Below are 18,628 nucleotides of genomic sequence, written 5' to 3'. Positions count from 1 at the left end.
ACAGACATCAATTCATTCCTGGGGGGGCTCAAATTCATCCTCAGTCAAGTGAGGGGGAAGAAGCTTTCTGCCTAATACACTATTTGTTCATAACAACACTTTTCACAAGCATAAAATCATTTTTTAATTGTGCTATGGTACGACATCATTTTAGATTTATACAACTTTGTGGCTTATTTATGTGTATTTTAAGCATTTCATATTTTTTCCAGCTTTACTGAGGAATAATGGACAAATAAAAATTCTATATATTTCAGGTGTACAATGTGATGACATATGTATACATTGTGAAATGATTATTACAGTAAGGCTAATTAATGCATCCATCACCTCACATATTATTTTTACAGTGAAAACATTTATGTTCTACTCTCAGTAAATTTCAATTTTTTAATACAGTGTTATCAAATATAGTCATCATGTTTTATATTAGAGCCTCAAAACTTATTCATCTTATAACTGAAAGTTTGTGCCCTTTTTCCTCATCCCCTGTCCCTGGCATCTACCATTCTGCTCCCTGCTTCTATGAGTTAGACTTTTTTAGATTCTACGTATAAGTTAGATCAAAAAAAATTTGTCTTTCTGTGTCTGGCTTATATCACTTAGAGTAATGTCTTCCAAGTCCATCCATGTTGTCACAAATGGCAGGATTTCCTTATTTTTTATTCCTGAACAATATTCCGTTGAATGTGTATATATACCACCTTTTCTTTATCCCTTCAACTTACAAAGCTGTATTAATCAAAACAGTATGGTACTGGCATAAAAACACATAGACCAATGCAACAGAATAGAGAGCCCAGAAATAAACCCACACTTACGTGGTCAGCTAATTGTTAACAAAGGTGCCAAGAAAACACAATGCAGAAAGGGTACCCTCTTCAATAAATGGGGTTGGGGAAACTGGATATTCACATGCAAATGAAAAAGAATGAAACTGGACCACTATCTGACACCATACACAAAATTAACTCAAAAATGTGTTAATGACCCCTGAATGTAGAACCTGAAATCTGAAAACTCCTAGAAGAAAACATAAGTTAAAAACTTGAAACTGGTCTTGGTAATGATTTTTTTGATATGACACCAAAAGCACAGGCAACAAAAGCAAAAATAAACAAGTGGGAATACATCAAACTAAAAAGCTTCTGCAAAGCAAGGGAAGCCATCAACAAAATGAAAAGGCAGCATACAGAATGGGAGAAAACATTTGCAAACCATGTATCTGATGACGAGTTAATATCCAAAATATATATGGTACTCATACAACTCAACTGCCAAAAAAATGTTTACACAACCTGATTTAAAAATGAGCAAAGGAACTGAATAGACATTTTCCACAGAAGACACACAAATAGCCAACAAGTATATGAAAAGGTGCTCAACATCACTTATCACCAGGGAAATGCAAATGAAAACCACAATATCACCTCACACCTGTTAACCACAAATAACAAGTATTGGTGAGAATGTGGAAAAACGGGAACCCTCGTGCACTGTTGGTGGGAATGTAAACTGGTGCAGCTGCTATGGAAAACAGTATGGAGGTTCCTCAAAAAATTAAAAGCAGATCTACCATACTATCCAGCAATTGCACTCCTGGGTATTTATCCAAAGGAAATGAAATCAGTATCTCAAAGAGATACACGCACCTCCAGGTTCACAGCAGCGTTATTCACAACAGCCAAGACGTGGAAACATCCTAAGTGTCCAGCAACAAATGAATTTATAATAACAACTGATGATGTTCTCCTGTCTGGTCACTTCCAGGTGACTGAAGGAAATTACCTCCTCGCCTGGAATGGGTGGGCGATACTTTACTCAGGCCATGGGTACTCAGGGCTCCTCCTTTTCCTGCTTAAAAGACTAGAGCAGAGTCCAGTCTTGGACAGAGAACCCGCGGCCTCTCAGGGCGCCCCCGGCTCGCTCTCCAGCTGCCCGCGCTGTCTGCTCCGTGGGCCACGCACCAGGGCAGCGTCTCGCTCCCACGCCACCGCTGCCTCGGGCTCGCACCCTCCACCAGGGGGTCTGGATGATCCCAGCCCGGGGTCCTGACTGCCAACTACACTGTTGGCTGGCTCCCAAATCTAGACCTTTTTTCCTAAAATCCAGAGTGCACAAGTTCAAAATCAACACGTCCACAAACAAAACATCAACGCTTCCTCTTCCTTCCGCAAACCCGTCCACTCAGGGCCAGCTCCGTACTGTGCAGGCCCCCGGTGAAAAAGGAAAATGCCACGAAAGGAACTAAATTAGGCAACTTTTTCCTTTGTCCACAGTATCCCCCTCGACTAGTCATGATGTTGGTTATTTACTACTTAAATTCTAGGTAAACAAATATTACAATTTTGATCATTAGCATGAATTTTACTGCTTACCTTTTACTGTGGAATACCAGTTTTACCTGCAAATAGAGGAGAATTTAATTCATATGTGGAACCACAGAAATTACACAATCTGCATTTTGTAGCTCACAGCTGCTCGTGTGTTGTGTTCTTACCAAAACAGTGGAAACACTACACAAAACACACTGAAGTGCTTTTACTTTTGCTTCTTGATATGCTCTTGGTACGTTCTGCCAGCCCTCCAGCTCTGTGCCAGCACCCAGCACCCAGTACCCGCTTCCGGACCTTCCCCCTTTGTTCCCAGTGCCAAGCCCAGGGGACGGGCGCAGAGCAGCCGCGGGGACGGCGCCACGGCCCCCAGCCTGCAGAGGCTCACCCACGAGACCGCTCGTGTTCACACTTATTTTGTTGTCGAAAGACATTCATGAGAAATTTTAATCAAAACACTTCATTTTACTCTTTCGTCAGGACTCAACCAAGAGATGTGAAGTGCAGGGGTGAGGCGGGAAAAGGGCTCCCGGGAGGTCTGGAGGGGTCTGTCCTCGAGTCCTGCCACCGCCCCTGTGCACAGCACCTAACCCTCCTGGGATTTGGTGTGTTTCTCTCTCAGCGAGAGGTGTGTCTGGGGTGCTGAGGACACGTGTCCTGCCTGTGTCGGGCACCAGGTGACCACACCTCGGGCACCGTGAGGCCTCCCTCCCCTTTCCTGAACGTCAGCAGACTTCTTTCAAGACCGTCGCACCCCCCCCCCCCACCACAGCCCCCGGAGGGCCGTCCGGCCTCCAGGTCAGGCCTCTGCTCCTTTGCTCGGCCGCTCCGTCCTGGCAGCTCTGACCTCCTCTGCTCGTGTGTGACCAGCCAGAGCCGGACGCAGCCCTGCCGTCCAGGTGCCCCCAGCCAGGAGGGCCGGGCACCCTGGGAAGGACAGAGGCGGCAGAACCCAGGCTCTGCAGAGACGCTCGGCCTGGACCCGGACCGCTGCCAGCGAACTGAAGCCAGGATGCCGGGCGAGGAGAGGCCCTAGGTGGGCAAGGCCAAGGGCTGGACCAGCCTCTCCAGCCCGCAGAGACGGGATTGGTTCTCACCTACCCCAAGGCGAGGAAGCCGAAGCCGAAGCCGCAGCCAGGGAAACAGGGCAACTTGGCAGCCCTACCGCTGGTTTCTCAGAACTGCTGTGTCTTCTTCCAAACGAGCCTCAGGAGAAGCACAATTTAAAACTGACTTCATCTGCGAGAATCAAAATATTTTGGCAGTTCTCTGGAAGGGGCAAAAGAGACAACTAAGCCCTTCCCAACTCCTTCCCCAGGACAAGAAGAGAAGTTACAACACAGGCTTATGGGAGCCAGTGACAGAAATATATTTGAAGATCTGCAGAGTTACACAGTGCGTGAATTTGGAGAAGCAGTTTTGAGTCTAAGTAAATGTCTGGAGGCTTTACTGAAATGTCTCTGTCTTCACTTGGCCGAACTGGCACCTCGGGATCACAGCAGGGGCCTCCACGACATCAGAAAACTGGGCGCAAAGAGCAACCTTCAGCGTATCGTGGGCCAGCAGAGACGTGATCCCATTTTCAGAGGCTGAGGATGCGCCGATGGTCCCCGCAGGGTCAGAGGGGCCTGCAGGTTGCCTTCGTTCAATAGATACTCTCAGCATAATTCATTTACAAGTTGCTCCTTTGACCAATCTCTCCATAATGTACCCAAGGCGAAATCTCCACCTTGCATAACACCCTCACACACTTGCCTCTCTACTGCCCACGCTCTGCACGCCAAGAAAGGCGTAGCAAAGCTGGAAACATCCCAGGGAGGCCAGGTAAAGTGCGGGGAGGGGCATTCACATGAGAATAATTTGGAAAAATGATGACAGAGCACAAATGATCAACCTATGTCATGTCACAAAGGGTGGGAGGAGGAGACAGGAGCCCCAGACTTCCTGGGACAAGGGCGCCCTGTGAACATCCGCCCTGCCTACGCGGAGGCGCTGGGGAGAACAAACACACAGCCTGTGAGGCTGGGGACCCCGGGCGCTCACTCAGAGTGCGGGCCCACCCACCCACCCCTTCACTCCCCATCCAGACAGCCTGGTGTCTGGACAGCGAACGGGTTTGCAGTGAGCACGGTCCCGGCCCCAAGGAGTTCAGGATCTCAGGAGAAGCAGAGCTGAGGTGACCTGCACACACGCGAGCACCTGGTAACTGCCCGGAACCACGCTGGGGGCGCCCAGGCGCTGTGACAGGTGCTGTGACGGGCGCTACGACAGGTGTGCAAAGCTCAGGGAGGTGCCTGGAAGGGCGCAGAAAGGCTTCTGGGGCAGCAATGCCTAATGGGGTTTAAAGGATAATTAGAAACAGTTCCATGAGGGTGGGGAGGTGGAAACCTCCGCAGATGGACCACCTCTCCCGACCTCGGCCCGTCTCCCAGGACCCGCCAGGCCTCTCCCTCCCAGCTTTCCCCACGAGGTGTCTCCTTCACGTCACCGAGTGCTGCATCCCAGACGGACCCGGACCTGCACACTGTGTGGGCTTGCTCACGTCCACTCTCTACCCCGCGCTCCACTTCTCCACGGAGAACCTTAAGGTCACCTGCAGCCTTGGGGTCCCCAACGCTGTGGCCTGTTATTTGTGGTCGCAGCAGCGTCTGGAACCGCTGACACGCACGCACACCCCCGTTTCCCCTCGTTCTCTCGGCTCCTTGCCTGTTTGTACTCTGCTGTCCTCTCCCCATCCTCACCGCCGAAGGTCTGAGTGCTCTGCCCGTGGGGTGGGTGGGGTGATGCCGGGTCTCACCCTCCTCTGGCTGCTCCCTCCCCCCTCCCCGCCGCTGGGGCCCCCAGCATCTCCATCCCTGTGTCTCCACTCAGCCCTACCCACACCTGGACCCTGTCACTCCCGCTGACACCCTGTAGACACTGGGAACCAAGCAGGTAAGAACGGAACCCGCCTCCGCCCCTCAGAGACCCCCCAGGGCTCTTTCTCGCTCTTCCCTCTCCTCACCCCTCCCCCGCCGCCCACCCAGGGGTCCCCACGCCCCGCAGCCCTCTCCCTGAGGCAGTGAAAGTCCAACTGTCTCTTCAGGACTCCAAAGGCGCCCCTGCAGTGGCCAAAACACCGACGCCACAGGCAGCTGTGCGGGGTCCAGCGCGGCGACCTCACCCCCGGCCGGGGCCTCCGGCGCCAGCCCTCCCCCCACGGGCCGTGCGCTGTCTCAGCCCCCAGCGCCGCGAGCACGGAACACACGGAGCGGGCGCCTCCACGGACGACCTGCCTGCTCACGGCTCCGGGGGCCGCGTCTAGACCTGGTGCCGAGCCCCCCACGGGACGAGCGAGAGAGCCGGGGTCTCTCTAACGCGAACCCGACCGGGAACACGGTCCCGCTCACGGTGCAGCACGAGGAGGAGAGCCTGGCCCTCAGCAATCGTTCAACAAGCCTCCATGGATGAACAAGCGTGGCCCGAGAACATGGCGTGTCAAGGAGCCACAGTGTTTTCTGTGTGTAGGTGAGGGGGTAACGAAGACACGGCAGAGAGCGCGGGTGGCAGTAGATGCGGGTGCCCGGCGGGGCGAGCCTTGTGCTTCGTCCTGAAACAGGTGAAAAGCTACCTATGGATTTTGGGAAGAAGCATCATCCACTGCAGTAAAAGGGTTCCCGAGAAACAAGACCAGAGGCAGCGGGAAGGTTCAGAAAACTGTTCCGCTGTCCAGGCCAAGAATGGGGCCTAAACCAAGGTGGTGGCTTTGGGATCAGAGAGCACAGAATAGGCTGGTTCACGAGCCATTAGTCACGAAGGCTTGGCTGGGCTTCATCTCCCACTGGATGCGGCATGCGACAGAAGGGACGAATAGAGGATAAATTCCAGGTTTCTCAACAGACAGAGGGGGCTGCCCGTCATAAAGCAGGGCTTAGAGAAGGGAGCCCTGGTCCAGGTTTGGAGAAAATGAGTCTGATTCTGAAAACGCTGAATCTGACATGCTTCTGACATACCCACGTGACGGCGGCCGGTTACAGCTGGAGGCCCAGGCTTGGCGCTCAGAACAGTTTGGGCTGGAAACACAGCACGTAGATTGGATTTAAGCCATGAGAGTGGATGGGGTCATGCAGGAAGGGTGTAGAGAACACAGAAAGTAAGAGAAGTCTGAACACAAATCCTAAAGAAAACTAACACCTAAGGAGCAGGAGAAGAGTAGCAGCAAAGGGACAGGAAAAGCAGCAGAGAGAGAGAAACCAGGGCGTGGGCTTTTGAGGACGGCAAGAGAAGGTTTCGAGAAGGACAGAGAGGCAGCCGACGATCCCGCTTCGAAGCCCCCGTGCCACTCCCAGCAGCCGGGAAGTTGTCGGGAATCTCAGCAAAATGACCTCAGGGGACTCTGGGAGCAGGGGAGGAAGGGGAGACAGTAGGAACCAGCGCCCTAACCCCCAACCCTTCCAGCTCCGAGGCTCCCTTCCCAACCGACAGTACGGGAAATAATATTTGCTCAGAGTTCGCTGGCACCATTACTTTAAAAAGCCACCAAAAAGACAACTTAATATTGCACATTGACGCAGCCATCTTTGCAGTGAAAGCACTTCATTGGGAGGGCACAACTTTTTTAAAACGATCACAGCAGAAACGTGGGAACCACAGAAGTGCATGCGGTGTGAAGTGTCCCACCCCATCCCCGAGTGGCGGCTGTGAGCATCCAGCTGCCCACCGTCCACTGACACACATTTCATTCAACAATTACTGAGGGGCTTCCCTGGTGGCGCAGTGGCTGAGAGTCCACCTGCCAATGCGGGGGACGCGGGTTCGAGCCCCGGTCTGGGAAGATCCCGCATGCCGCGGAGCAACTAGGCCCGTGAGCCACAACTACTGAGCCTGCGCGTCTGGAGCCTGTGCCCCGCAACGGGAGGGGCCGCGATAGTGAAAGGCCCGCGCACCGCGATGAAGAGTGGCCCCCGCTCGTCACAACTAGAGAAAGCCCTCGCACAGAAACGAAGACCCAACACAGCCAAAAATAAATAAATTAATTAAAACAAACAAACAAACAAACAATTACTGAGTGCCTACAGCTGCCAGATCCTTTGTGCATCACAGTTTTGGGTGCTGTTTTTGAGGTAAATAAGAATTTCACTGAATATACAGTAGAGAATTTTCTATGTTTGCATCTATATCTCTAATTTACATTTTGCGATGCCCCATAATATTTCATAAGATATATGTATGCACTAAAAACTGCTTACTATTCTCTAACGGACGTTGAGGTTGATTCCAATTTTCACTGTGTAACCCTGCAGGGTACATTTAATTTTTTGGTCATCTTGTGTCCATATGCAAGTATTCACACAAGCTGTATTCCAAACATGGGATGGCTGGGTCAAAAACGTACATTTTTAATTTTTCTAGATCCTGTCAAATTGTGACGGCCAGGATATGAGTGTCCCCACCAACCCCAGATATAATTTCTATCTTCTTAATTTCCACTAATCTAACCATTGAAACTTGGCATCATGCTGAATTTTTAATTTACAGTTCCCTAATTATTTGGAAGGTTAAGCATCTTTTCAGTATTTGTGGGTCATTAGTTTTCTTTTTTTTTTTTTTCTGGGAGTTGATCTTGCCCTTCCTTCTGTTATTTGCCCTTTTCTGATTGGTTTGTGTGAACGCTTTGAACATTACGACTGTAACTCCCTTTCTGTACTGTGTGTGGCAAATATTTTCTCTTGCTCTTTGGCTGATGTCTTAACTTTGTGGTGTTTCTCACTAATAAGCAGTGCTTTGTGTTTTGGGTTTGTTTTGTTTTTGTCAGTCAGACCTGTCCGTCAATTCCTGGACGGTTTTTGGGTTTTGTGTTTCGCTTAGCAAACGCGTCACGACCCCAAGGTTATGCAAACACCCCACAGTTTCTTCAGCACCTTTTAAAGTTTCCGGGCCTCCACCTGAGAAGCACGCGCCGTCAGAACTGACTCCTTGACAGTCTTATATGGTCCCGGGACTGGTTTCCCTACATCCAATTACACGTGTGTGGCAGCCTTTGAGCCACATCATTTTGAAAGAGTTTCAGTGAACAGAAGTGTTTCCAGGATATAAATGTACTTCCAAGACTTGCTACAAGTCCACCACTGGTTTCCCAACCTTGTCAGCTTTCCTGCGGCCTGGAATCTCCTTCTCCTACTAGGAAATGTGGCTGGGGAGACGGCCGGTTGCCCTGCACAGAGGAGGGGCTGGGGAATGACCGTGTCCCCACCAGCAGTCCTCCAAGGCAGCTTCTTTGTAAAGCGCTTTTGTGCTTTCACTGATGGTGGCAATTTATCCGGGCTTCATGCAAGAAAGGGGGTCGTTCAAGAGAAGAGCTCTTCTTCCCAAGAACAGTCAAGAAAGTTGGGAGAGATTAGCCAAATCGTAGTATTCTGGGGGTGACATGGCTTTCGTTAGTTTTTCAAAAGAAAAGAAAACACTTTATCACTGCAAACTGCTTTGGTAGATCAAACCGACGTGCGTGGTTCACTTCTGTTTGGTAACCGTCCCGACGTGACTGCCATCTGGCGAGGCTCCTTCTCACGGCGAACAGCCCAGATGTGCTTCCACAGAGCAGGCCAATCGCTCCGTCCCAAACCCCACTCATACAGCTGACACAGTCACACTTCTGTTTGTTTTTACTGTGGATTTTTAATTCCTCACGTGCCTGGGCCGTGTCCAAGGCCTCTGTGTGTGCACTAGACCGTCTTTAAAAGACCTGCCACCAACCAGACAACACACACGAATCCGAACAAATGATTCAAACGAGCCCCTTCCCGCAGACCTTTGACACAGCACGGGATCCAAAACAGCCACGTGCACAAACAGCGCAAACCGCTATTGAGCCGGAAAAGTTAGAAATGTCAAGTTCCAGAATCTAACACATCCACCCGCCGTCTGCAGGACGCAGACTTCCGAGTGAGTTCGCCAGTGTAGACAGCGAGCCTCTCTCACGAGAACCGGCTGAAACGAGGCAGCCTCTCCCTGCTGAAGGCCCCATCGCGGCAAAAAAGGGACGACGGCCTGGACCCCGCTGAGCGAGGGCTCGGAGCTCAGAGGTCAGGACAGGAGGCCGCACACGCGGTCCGAGCCAGAGGCCAGGTGAGGACAGGAGGCCGCACACGCGGTCCGAGCCAGAGGCCAGGTGAGGACAGGAGGCCGCACACGCGGTCCGACCCAGAGGCCAGGTGAGGACAGGAGGCCGCACACGCGGTCCGACCCAGAGGCCAGGTGAGGACAGGAGGCCGCACACCCGGTCCGAGCCAGAGGCCAGGTGAGGACAGGAGGCCGCACACCCGGTCCGACCCAGAGGCCAGGTGAGGACAGGAGGCCGCACACCCGGTCCGACCCAGAGGCCAGGTGAGGACAGGAGGCCGCACACGCGGTCCGACCCAGAGGCCAGGTGAGGACAGGAGGCCGCACACGCGGTCCGAGCCGGAGGCCAGGTGAGGACAGGAGGCCGCACACGCGGTCCGACCCGGAGGCCAGGTGAGGACAGGAGGCCGCACACGCGGTCCGAGCCGGAGGCCAGGTGAGGACAGGAGGCCGCACACGCGGTCCGACCCGGAGGCCAGGTGAGGACAGGAGGCCGCACACGCGGTCCGACCCGGAGGCCAGGTGAGGACAGGAGGCCGCACACGCGGTCCGAGCCGGAGGCCAGGTGAGGACAGGAGGCCGCACACGCGGTCCGACCCGGAGGCCAGGTGAGGACAGGAGGCCGCACACGCGGTCCGACCCGGAGGCCAGGTGAGGACAGGAGGCCGCACACGCGGTCCGACCCGGAGGCCAGGTGAGGACAGGAGGCCGCACACGCGGTCCGAGCCGGAGGCCAGGTGAGGACAGGAGGCCGCACACGCGGTCCGACCCGGAGGCCAGGTGAGGACAGGAGGCCGCACACGCGGTCCGACCCGGAGGCCAGGTGACGACAGGAGGCCGCACACGCGGTCCGAGCCGGAGGCCAGGTGAGGACAGGAGGCCGCACACGCGGTCCGAGCCGGAGGCCAGGTGAGGACAGGAGGCCGCACACGCGGTCCGAGCTGGAGGCCAGGTGAGGACAGGAGGCCGCACACGCGGTCCGACCCGGAGGCCAGGTGAGGACAGGAGGCCGCACACCCGGTCCGACCCAGAGGCCAGGTGAGGACAGGAGGCCGCACACGCGGTCCGAGCCAGAGGCCAGGTGCGCCGCAGTTTCTCTGAGCGCGGCTCCCCCTCGGCCTTCTTCACCGGCAGGTGCTACGCCCCGAGTGGCCCTGAGTGGGGAGGGGGGCCACGGAGGCTCGTGTCCCGGAGGAGAGTCCCGAGTCCGAAAGGACGGGCGTCCTTCCCTTCAGGCTGCCCTCCGCGTCTGTGGGTTCGCTGGTCCCCAGTCGGCCCAGCACCCACGAGGGGGGCGGCCCCTCTCCAGGCCCCCGAAGCCGGCAGCATGGGCACCCCAGCACCTGCAGCCTGATGAGGCCTCTGCCCCGGGGCTGGTGCGCTCTGGACACCCAGATGATCCAGTCTGCTCATTTCCAGGCCCACTGTGCCACGTAACAGAAGACAACCAAGGGGGTGAAACCTCGTCACACTGACAGGTTCGGGGAGCGGATGGGACGTCGGGGGCCAGCAGGCAGGTCAGGAAATCTGCTCCCAGGGCAGTAAACACTGCCCACGCGCGGGCACTCTAGGTGGCCTTGTGTGTCATTAAGTTCCCAAATTGGCAGTTTCCTTTCCTGAGAACTTGGGATAAGGACCCTTTTTCAGGACTCAGGACACCATGAGAATGACTGCAAATTCCAGGCAAACGTTTATTTGTGGCTATTTCATCGCTGCAGCAAACGTCCTCAGAGGCATAACATACCCACGAAGACGATGCTGTCGGTGCCGGCCCTTCCCCCGAGAGGGGTGACGTCCTGGATGCCCTTCCCGGGAGTGAGGGTGGCCTCTGCCCTCGCTCCCACTTGCTCCATCCGCCCCGAGTGTGCCCGTCGGGGCTCGGGGATGACTAAAGAGAGCTCGGCGAAGGGAAATGAGAAGATGTGACCGGACACAGAAGAGCAGCAGGCCGTTTCCTCGGGCTCTGGAGACAAGCGGAGGGCGCAGCGACGGGGCTGCCGAGGCTTAGGGAGAGAAACACAGGCGCCTCCGGCCTCGCCTGGCAAGGAGGGAGCCGGGAACTCAGGCCCCGAGCTCTCCCGCCTCTGCTCTTCAACATCCTGCCGGCGCCTCCCATCGGCTGAAGGGAAGGAAGCCTGGTGGGTGGCAGTCAGCGGAGATCACAGATCCGCTCCCAGAGCGCGCAGCATGGCGGGAAAGTTGGAAATGCAGTGACTTGGATATTGAAGAAGAAGGATGTGTCATTCATAAAAAACAAATGTTTCTGCAGCAACAAACAGCCCCAAATCCCTGTGGCTTTCAGTAACGGCCACGTGTTCGTCCAGGGACGAACTGGCTGCAGCCGTACTCCACGCCACCCTGCCCCAGAACTGAGGCCAGCGGAGCGCACCATCCAAAGCACGTCCAAAGAATAAGGGGGGCGATCCCAGGCCAGCTGCAGAAGCGTCTGTCTGGGGGCACTTCGGTCCTCACTCCACTGGCTAGAGCACATCACACACCCACTCTTGATCTCACAAATGCAGTGACGTGTAACTTCCCACCGGGAGAGGCTTGTAGGGGGGAAAACTAGCATATCTAACAGACAGGAATACAGTGTAACAGCCAGGGGATGAGTGGTACCCACACCCACCCCGTTCCAACACAGGGAATACCGCCGACCCTCCCCATGGGAGAGCGGCCCTGAGGACTCACCTGTCACCCCGTCAGCTTTAAGTCTAGCACCCCTGGGTGACATCCTTGCCATCGGGTCCAGGTGTGGCTTCTCAGGGCCCAGAGACCTATGAACGCATGACCTAAAAATCTATCTTCCCCCTTAACACGTGCAGCGTGCCAAAATGAAATAAAACCTCACTCCCGCTGAGAAAGGGGGAGAACAGGAAACGCACAGCCGCCTTGGAGCCACAGCAGTGATCAATCCTGCTATGCAGAATTTTGTGTATGTGTGTGCGTTTTTCTAGGAAGCAGCCCGTAGCTGATAAAACTCTCAAAGCAGTTCTGAATTTGAAAGAAGTTAGGAACCCCTCAAATGAAAAAAAATTATAGTATTGAGAACTCAAACTTTTCTACCCTGGTAGAATTTTCTTAGAACAAAAGCACCATTGGAACGCACATTGCTAGGTTACAGAAGTTGACTAGGAAAGGGAGGTCAGCCCTAACCTCAGTCAAGCTCTGCCCCCAGTAGAGGAAACCAAGAGGGGTCACGCAGAGGTAACGCTTCCGTTTCCAGCACTTACCCTATTTTGTGTTTTCACACGAGCTTTGGGAGAGTGGGCAGAGCTTCTCAGGGCTGGATGTCTGAAGTGAAAAGCGATGTGAGCATCTCCATCAGATTCACCCCACGTAGCCTGCAGAGAGAAATTGAAAGAATAGTTCAAAATCTTCTCATAGTGAAAACACGAGACCTGTAAGTTTCTACCAGCAAGCTCTAGCAAACATTAAAGGGATAAAAAATTCAAAGGTTACACAAACTACTTCAGATAAAAGATAATATGGGTTTATAACTATAATGTAGGATTGATGTATTATTAGAAAATCAATTGATGTAATTTACCACATCAACCAGAATGGCATATGATCATCTCTACAAATGCTGGGGAAACTTTGGAAAAAACAATATCTATTCATGATTTTAAAACAAAATAAAATTCTTAACATGCTAGAAACTTCTTGATCCAATAAAGGGTCTCTTCAAAAAACCTACAGCATACAAGATACATAATTGATACTTAATTGAAGATCAGAAATAAGATCTGCCCGCTCTACCACACCAAACTAGAAATCTTAGCACAGCACAGCTGGAAAAAGAGAAAGGTAAGAGAAGTAGAAAGGAAGGACAAAACAAAGATTATTCATATGTACAAATGATAAGAGTTGTCTACATAGAAAATTCCAAAGAATCTACAGGTAAATAATCATAATTAATGGTAGAGATTAGTAAGACTTTTGGGTACAAATTCAGTTTTTAAAAATCCTTTTCTAAGACTTCCTCTTTCAGAAGGATGGAGTAGACATACTTTTTCCTATTCCTCCCATTAAGGAAAGCCCCAAATCTTGGGCGTTATCTGTAAAACAAACAAAAGACTCTGAAAGGTGTAGATGAGGAAGCAACCCCCTGGGACACCTGGACCCACACAACAGTGGTTCGGGTTCTTTCTTTGCCTCCTGCCCCAGGCTGGGTGCTGGGGAAGACGGTGGGCACAGAGCAGAAAGCACCCAGAAGGGCCTGCTGCCCCGGTGAGAGGACCAGGAATGGGGCAGCACCCCGAGACAGAACACGCGGGGTGAGGACCACCCTCCTCCGGCCCCTCCGCCTCTGTGGGCAGCTGGCTGTGAGGCTCCATCTCCAGCCTCCGACGGCTCTTCGCCTGCTCGAGGGGCTGCGGCGGGGAAGAGGCCTACGGTTAGTTTAGGGCCCAGAAGTCTGTTTCTGGTCACCCCCCACTGCCCCGCCCCTCACTCTTCCCCGCCGGGCCTTTCCCAGCTGAGGGCGGGGGAACCCCCCGGGTCTTTGGGTCCTAAAGCCCTGCCCTCCTAACGGCCCTGCTGGGTCTCCAGCGGGAAAATTCCCCTCTTATCTCTGGGCCTTCCCAGGCTTCCCTGATCTGCTCTGCGTGGGCACAGGGGTCCAGGGTCTGTCAGGCGGCCTTTCTCGGCCATTTGCCCTCCGACCTCTAGTGAAAGTAGCTGCTGGCGCCTCTCCCGTCTGGTGGGGACCACAGGCAGCACTTGAATGGACAGGCTGTGAATTCGCTGTGCATCTGGTCCAGACACTCATAGTGCCTGGCGGCAGCCCTGAACAAAAAGAGCCCAGTACCTTCTCAGGACAGCAGGCCCGGGTCCTCGAGTCTTCCTCTCTCCTCTCCCACCTCTCTCTTAAGAACGGAGGATGGGACAGAGTAAATCCAGCCGGTACGAGTGCATCCGAGAGGTTCCAATTCTTTCCCAAGAAACAGTCGTCCATAAATATGTGAAAGAGCGTCTGTAACAGTTGTTTCTATTCTGCCTTGGTGGCCTCCAAGCTGACTAAACAGGAAACCAAGGGAGCTTCTGAAACTTGAAACTCAGTGTCCAAATAGTCACCAGATTTGTTGAGCCACCTTTTTTTTTTCATTGCTTAGAAGGACAATAAGGTCAAGTTACCAGAAGAAAGCAAGACGGAGTGTCCGAAGCTGGGAGGGACTGAGGTCTGTGTGTCCAACACTCTGGCCAGAGTAACTCAGGTGGTATCACTGTCTTTAAACAGTTCCAAACGAGACTAGAAATGTGAGGCATTTTGGGGAAATACATCAGCTAAGAGGAGCACTTCTACAAGACAGCAAATTTTGGTAACTGGAAACACAAAAGGATCCTTCCAAGAAGGACCAATGAAGTAGAGAGATTGAGGTAGATGTGGATTAAACAGCAAGGAAAGAGGACGCCCCAAGCAAGTGGAGAAGGGCTTGTCCTGCACTGGGCGAGCCACCCGGCAAAACCTGCAGTTCCCTCCTTCAAGGGACTCGCTTGCAAACTGCAGTTCTGATGCCCCCAAAGGACTGGAAACGGGCAGACATTCCTGGGCACACGTGTTCACAGCGGCACTCTCAATAATCAAAAGATGGAAGCAGCCCAAATGCCCCTCGATGGACGGATGGATAACAAACGTGGTCCGTCCCTACGGCGGACTATTACTCAGCCATAAAGGGAATAATGTGCTGACACAGCACAGCGCAGATGAGCCCTGAACATGATGCCAAGGGGAGGAAGTCAGACACAGAAGGCCTCACACAGCATGACCCCAGTTATACGAAACGTCCAGAGCAGGTGAAGGAACGCACAGGGGCAGAAAGTGCTCGGGTGGTTGCCAGGGCAACGGAGAGTGCCTGCCGATGGGCCGGGTTTTCTCTGGGGTGATTAAAATATTTGGGGACTGAGTAGAGGTGATGGCTGCACAACGCTGTGAATGTACTGAATGCCACTGAATGTCCACTTTCAAATGGTTAATCTTATGTTACATAACTTCACCTCCATTTTTTAAAAAAGCATTTTAATTGCATGTTGATACAATGTCAGGAATCACCGAGTAACTTTCCTTCCTCCAGTGAAACATCTTGGATGCTCAAGTGTGAAGAGGCAAACGCGGGATTTCTCTGGGCCCTGGGCGCTCAACCCTGCTCCCCACAGCCCTTCCAGGGAGGTACTGAACCCCTGGGCCCGGAGAAGATTTGAAGCCCATCTCCTCATTTTGCACATAAAAGCACGGAGGCCCAAAGGGTGTGTCAGTTGCTTAAGAAGCTCAGGCATTTTTGAAAGATCAGAGACAAATTTGTTATTTTTTCCATGTGAAAAGATACCAACGAAAACCTCGCTCCGTGCTCGGCAGGCAGTGTGGACGACACGCATAGGTGTGCGGACAGCTGTGGGGGGAGGCCGGGCGCCTGGGGCCGTGTCACCCGGGCGGGGCCGCGCCCTGACTGTCACGTCTGGGAACTGAAGTAACACAGGGGAGCATGTGCAGGAGACGGAGGGAACTAGCCCGGTTTATAAAATGGTCTGAGAGCCTCGGGCACACTGGGCTTCAGATAAAAGACATAAATGTCCTCTCAGGGAAAAAACAGATACGTCCGTGTACATGTGGGTGAGTGATGATGTCACATGACTGGCTGACTCTTGGCCTCGCGGCGTGTCCGTCACGCGGGAAGCCAGGCCTGTCCCCGTGGGCGGCGCTCAGCCCGGCTCAGGCACTGGGACGCAGCGGGCAGGGCGGCTCCCAGACCCCGGAGCCACTCCCGATGGGGAACTCGGCGCAGCCGGGCTGGCACCCGAAGGGCTCCTGCAAGGCCCACCCGAGCGCTGGCCGCTCAGACCCGCGGGCCGGGCACCTGCAGCGCGGCTAACGGGGCAGGAAGGAAGTGTCCCCGGTTTCCACGCTGACAACAGCTCAGCTGCAGAGCTGAGATGCCTCGCGGGTCAGGGACCCTCCCCTCCCCCAGCTCCGGCATCTTTCACGCGTGGAAGGAAGAGAGCTGAGAGCCAGGTGAGGAGCGTCACTGGCACAGAGGCGAGGGTGAAGGCCGACGGGGCAGGGCCCCCGAGCGCCCCTCAAAGCCTGGGCTGCCCTGTCCCCCCTCAGCCACCGGGAAGAGTGTCCAGACAGGAGGGCACGCGTCGTCCTAAGCGTGGAGAAGGCAGAGCGACCGGCACGGCGCCGGCTTAGTCCCCATGCAGCTGGTGTCCCCCCATCACCCCAGCCAATCCCACTCCGACCTCAGAGCCTGGCCACCGGCAGGCTGGGCGGGCGGCAAGCAGTCGGGTGGCCCCCAGGTCTCTACTTGTCTGAGCCGCCCTGTAGAGAGAGTAAGAGTTTTCACTTACCAGGAACCTGCCTGCTTCACCGCAGGACCGCCTTCAGACACACTGATGTGATCCCTCTGCGCTCCACTCATGTTTCTATTTAGAGACACAGCGGCGTCCCTCCAGAGCTGTGGACGGGGTTAGCGAGGAGAGGCCCACGTCCGCAGGTTCGCATAGTGAGTGCAACCGCAGGGTATTTTTTAAGCAGGTGAGGCCAGCAACACCCCAGCTCCATCCGGATGCATCTGTGTCCACGTGGAACGGGCGGCCTTTCCTGCAGAACTGGGTCCTTCGTGCTTTACGAGGGTAGGTACTGCCCTCTGCTGATGACTCAAAGCCGGGGCAGGACAGCGGCCTGGTGCAGGCAGCGCAGACGTCTCCCCCCAACGTGCTCCACCCACAAGGGGGAGACCAGCCTGCAGCACCCGTGACAGACCAGACCTTGGTCCCTGCAAAGTTTAGGGTCACGAGGGAGACACCTGAGCACAGATGCGTCGGGGACCCAAGTCCTCAAAGGCAACGGGGAGTCCAGGGGCAAACCAACCCCCAAAGTCATGGCCACGCACACGGTCCCCCTGCAAGCACTGCTGGCACCGGAGACGAGCCCACCCCACACGGGGGAAAAGCCCATCACCCGACTCCTCTAACCAGGAGCGACAGCCCTCTCCACGGCCCGAGGAGGGACAGGGCCACCAGCTCCGAGCCCCCCCGGCCCCCAACGTGGCCGTGTGCCGAGGGACTCCCAGCCAAGAGCTACGCCAACAGGACCAGAGCTTAAACCGAACAGCTATTCCTGGGCAGAAACAGCTCAATAAACTCTACAGGGTGACTTCTGTAAAAAGATGACAAAGCAGAGAAAAGGTCCCTGATTTCACTGTGGTGACAGCATTCGCTGAAATCTCCCTTTGAATCAAGTAACCACCTTGAGGCCTTTTTCTAAAAACACAACCGAAAATGCATGACTCTAAACACTGAAATCAGCCAGCTGCGTGAACAAACACAGAACTCAACCCCCTTCAGACGCCTGGTTCTGCTTCCACCAGGTCCTGTGGGCTGACAGCCCCACCCAGGACAGGGTGGCGGTCCTCCAGGAGCACAGACTCCACAGCAGAACTGAAAACGACAAACACACACTTTCCTGGGACCACCCACGGGCCTCCCATGTGTTCACTCGATGCAAACACGCTCGGTCAGCGTCGCTGCGCGGGAAAGGGGTCCATCCCGGGGTCCGCGCATCACTGCCGGGGAAACGCCCCTGTGAGCAGAAGTGCCGAGGCTCGTTAGTCTGGAGGCGCTGTCCCCCGGGGGCCTCAGAGCCCTCCGCAGACACCGTGTGTGCCACGCTGCTTCCACAGGGCGGGCCTGAGGGTGTCGCCCGGGGCTACTGCTCTCAGACCGGACTGCCAACGCTAAACGACCACCCAGCCCCTCAGGCCAACGGGCGTCCAGGGGCGGCGTCGGCCCGGGCCTGCACCCCACTGGCCCTTCCTGGGGGTCACTGCCCGTGGGCCCACCCCGGGGCTGGGGGCTGCACAGCCCAGGGCCCCTCCGCCCCAAGCTGCCAGCAGAAGCCCTGGAGCCCAGGCTGTGCTGGGAAGCAGTGACCACGATGGCAGTGTGTCTGATACAGTGAGTATCTCGGAGGAATGCCCACTCCAGCAACAACAAAATACGTCAGGGCTGAGGCAAACACCCAAGGCATCTTCCCGAACCCTCTGGTCTTGGGCGAGGCTGGGCCCAGGTCCTAAGAATGCTTCCTGGGGACTGAACGTTGGGACTTAGAGAAGAATCAAAAGTTCTCTAACGTGCCTCTGGACTCTTTCCCAGTCTCAATCCAGGGCACAGAACTGGGCCTAAGAGGGGTCCCG

The 18,628-nt window shown here is 54.5% G+C and overlaps 1 long non-coding RNA gene across 3 annotated transcripts in view; it reads right to left on the bottom strand.

Moving 5' to 3' along the window:
- The window catches only part of LOC309647037, a 218,778-nt gene extending 205,005 nt beyond the window's left edge, over positions 1-13,773 (bottom strand). Inside the window, exons 1-3 of one of the 3 annotated variants that reach the window (XR_014255745.1) lie at positions 12,665-13,773; positions 12,123-12,208; positions 11,103-12,005 (exon numbers count right to left, since the gene is read on the bottom strand). This is a non-coding gene — a long non-coding RNA (uncharacterized lncRNA). Of the gene's footprint in view, positions 1-11,102; positions 12,209-12,664 lie in introns of those variants that run through there. The other 2 variants (XR_014255744.1, XR_014255743.1) reach the window with 2 other exon arrangements.
- Between the last annotated feature and the right edge of the window lie 4,855 nt (positions 13,774-18,628).

The sequence above is a fragment of the Balaenoptera physalus genome, assembly GCF_965194825.1.
Source record: "Balaenoptera physalus genome assembly, chromosome: 17".
NCBI classification, from domain to species: Eukaryota; Metazoa; Chordata; class Mammalia; order Artiodactyla; family Balaenopteridae; genus Balaenoptera; species Balaenoptera physalus.
The sequence above is the reverse complement of the archived record's forward strand: the minus strand, read 5'-3'. Positions and strand labels throughout refer to the sequence as shown.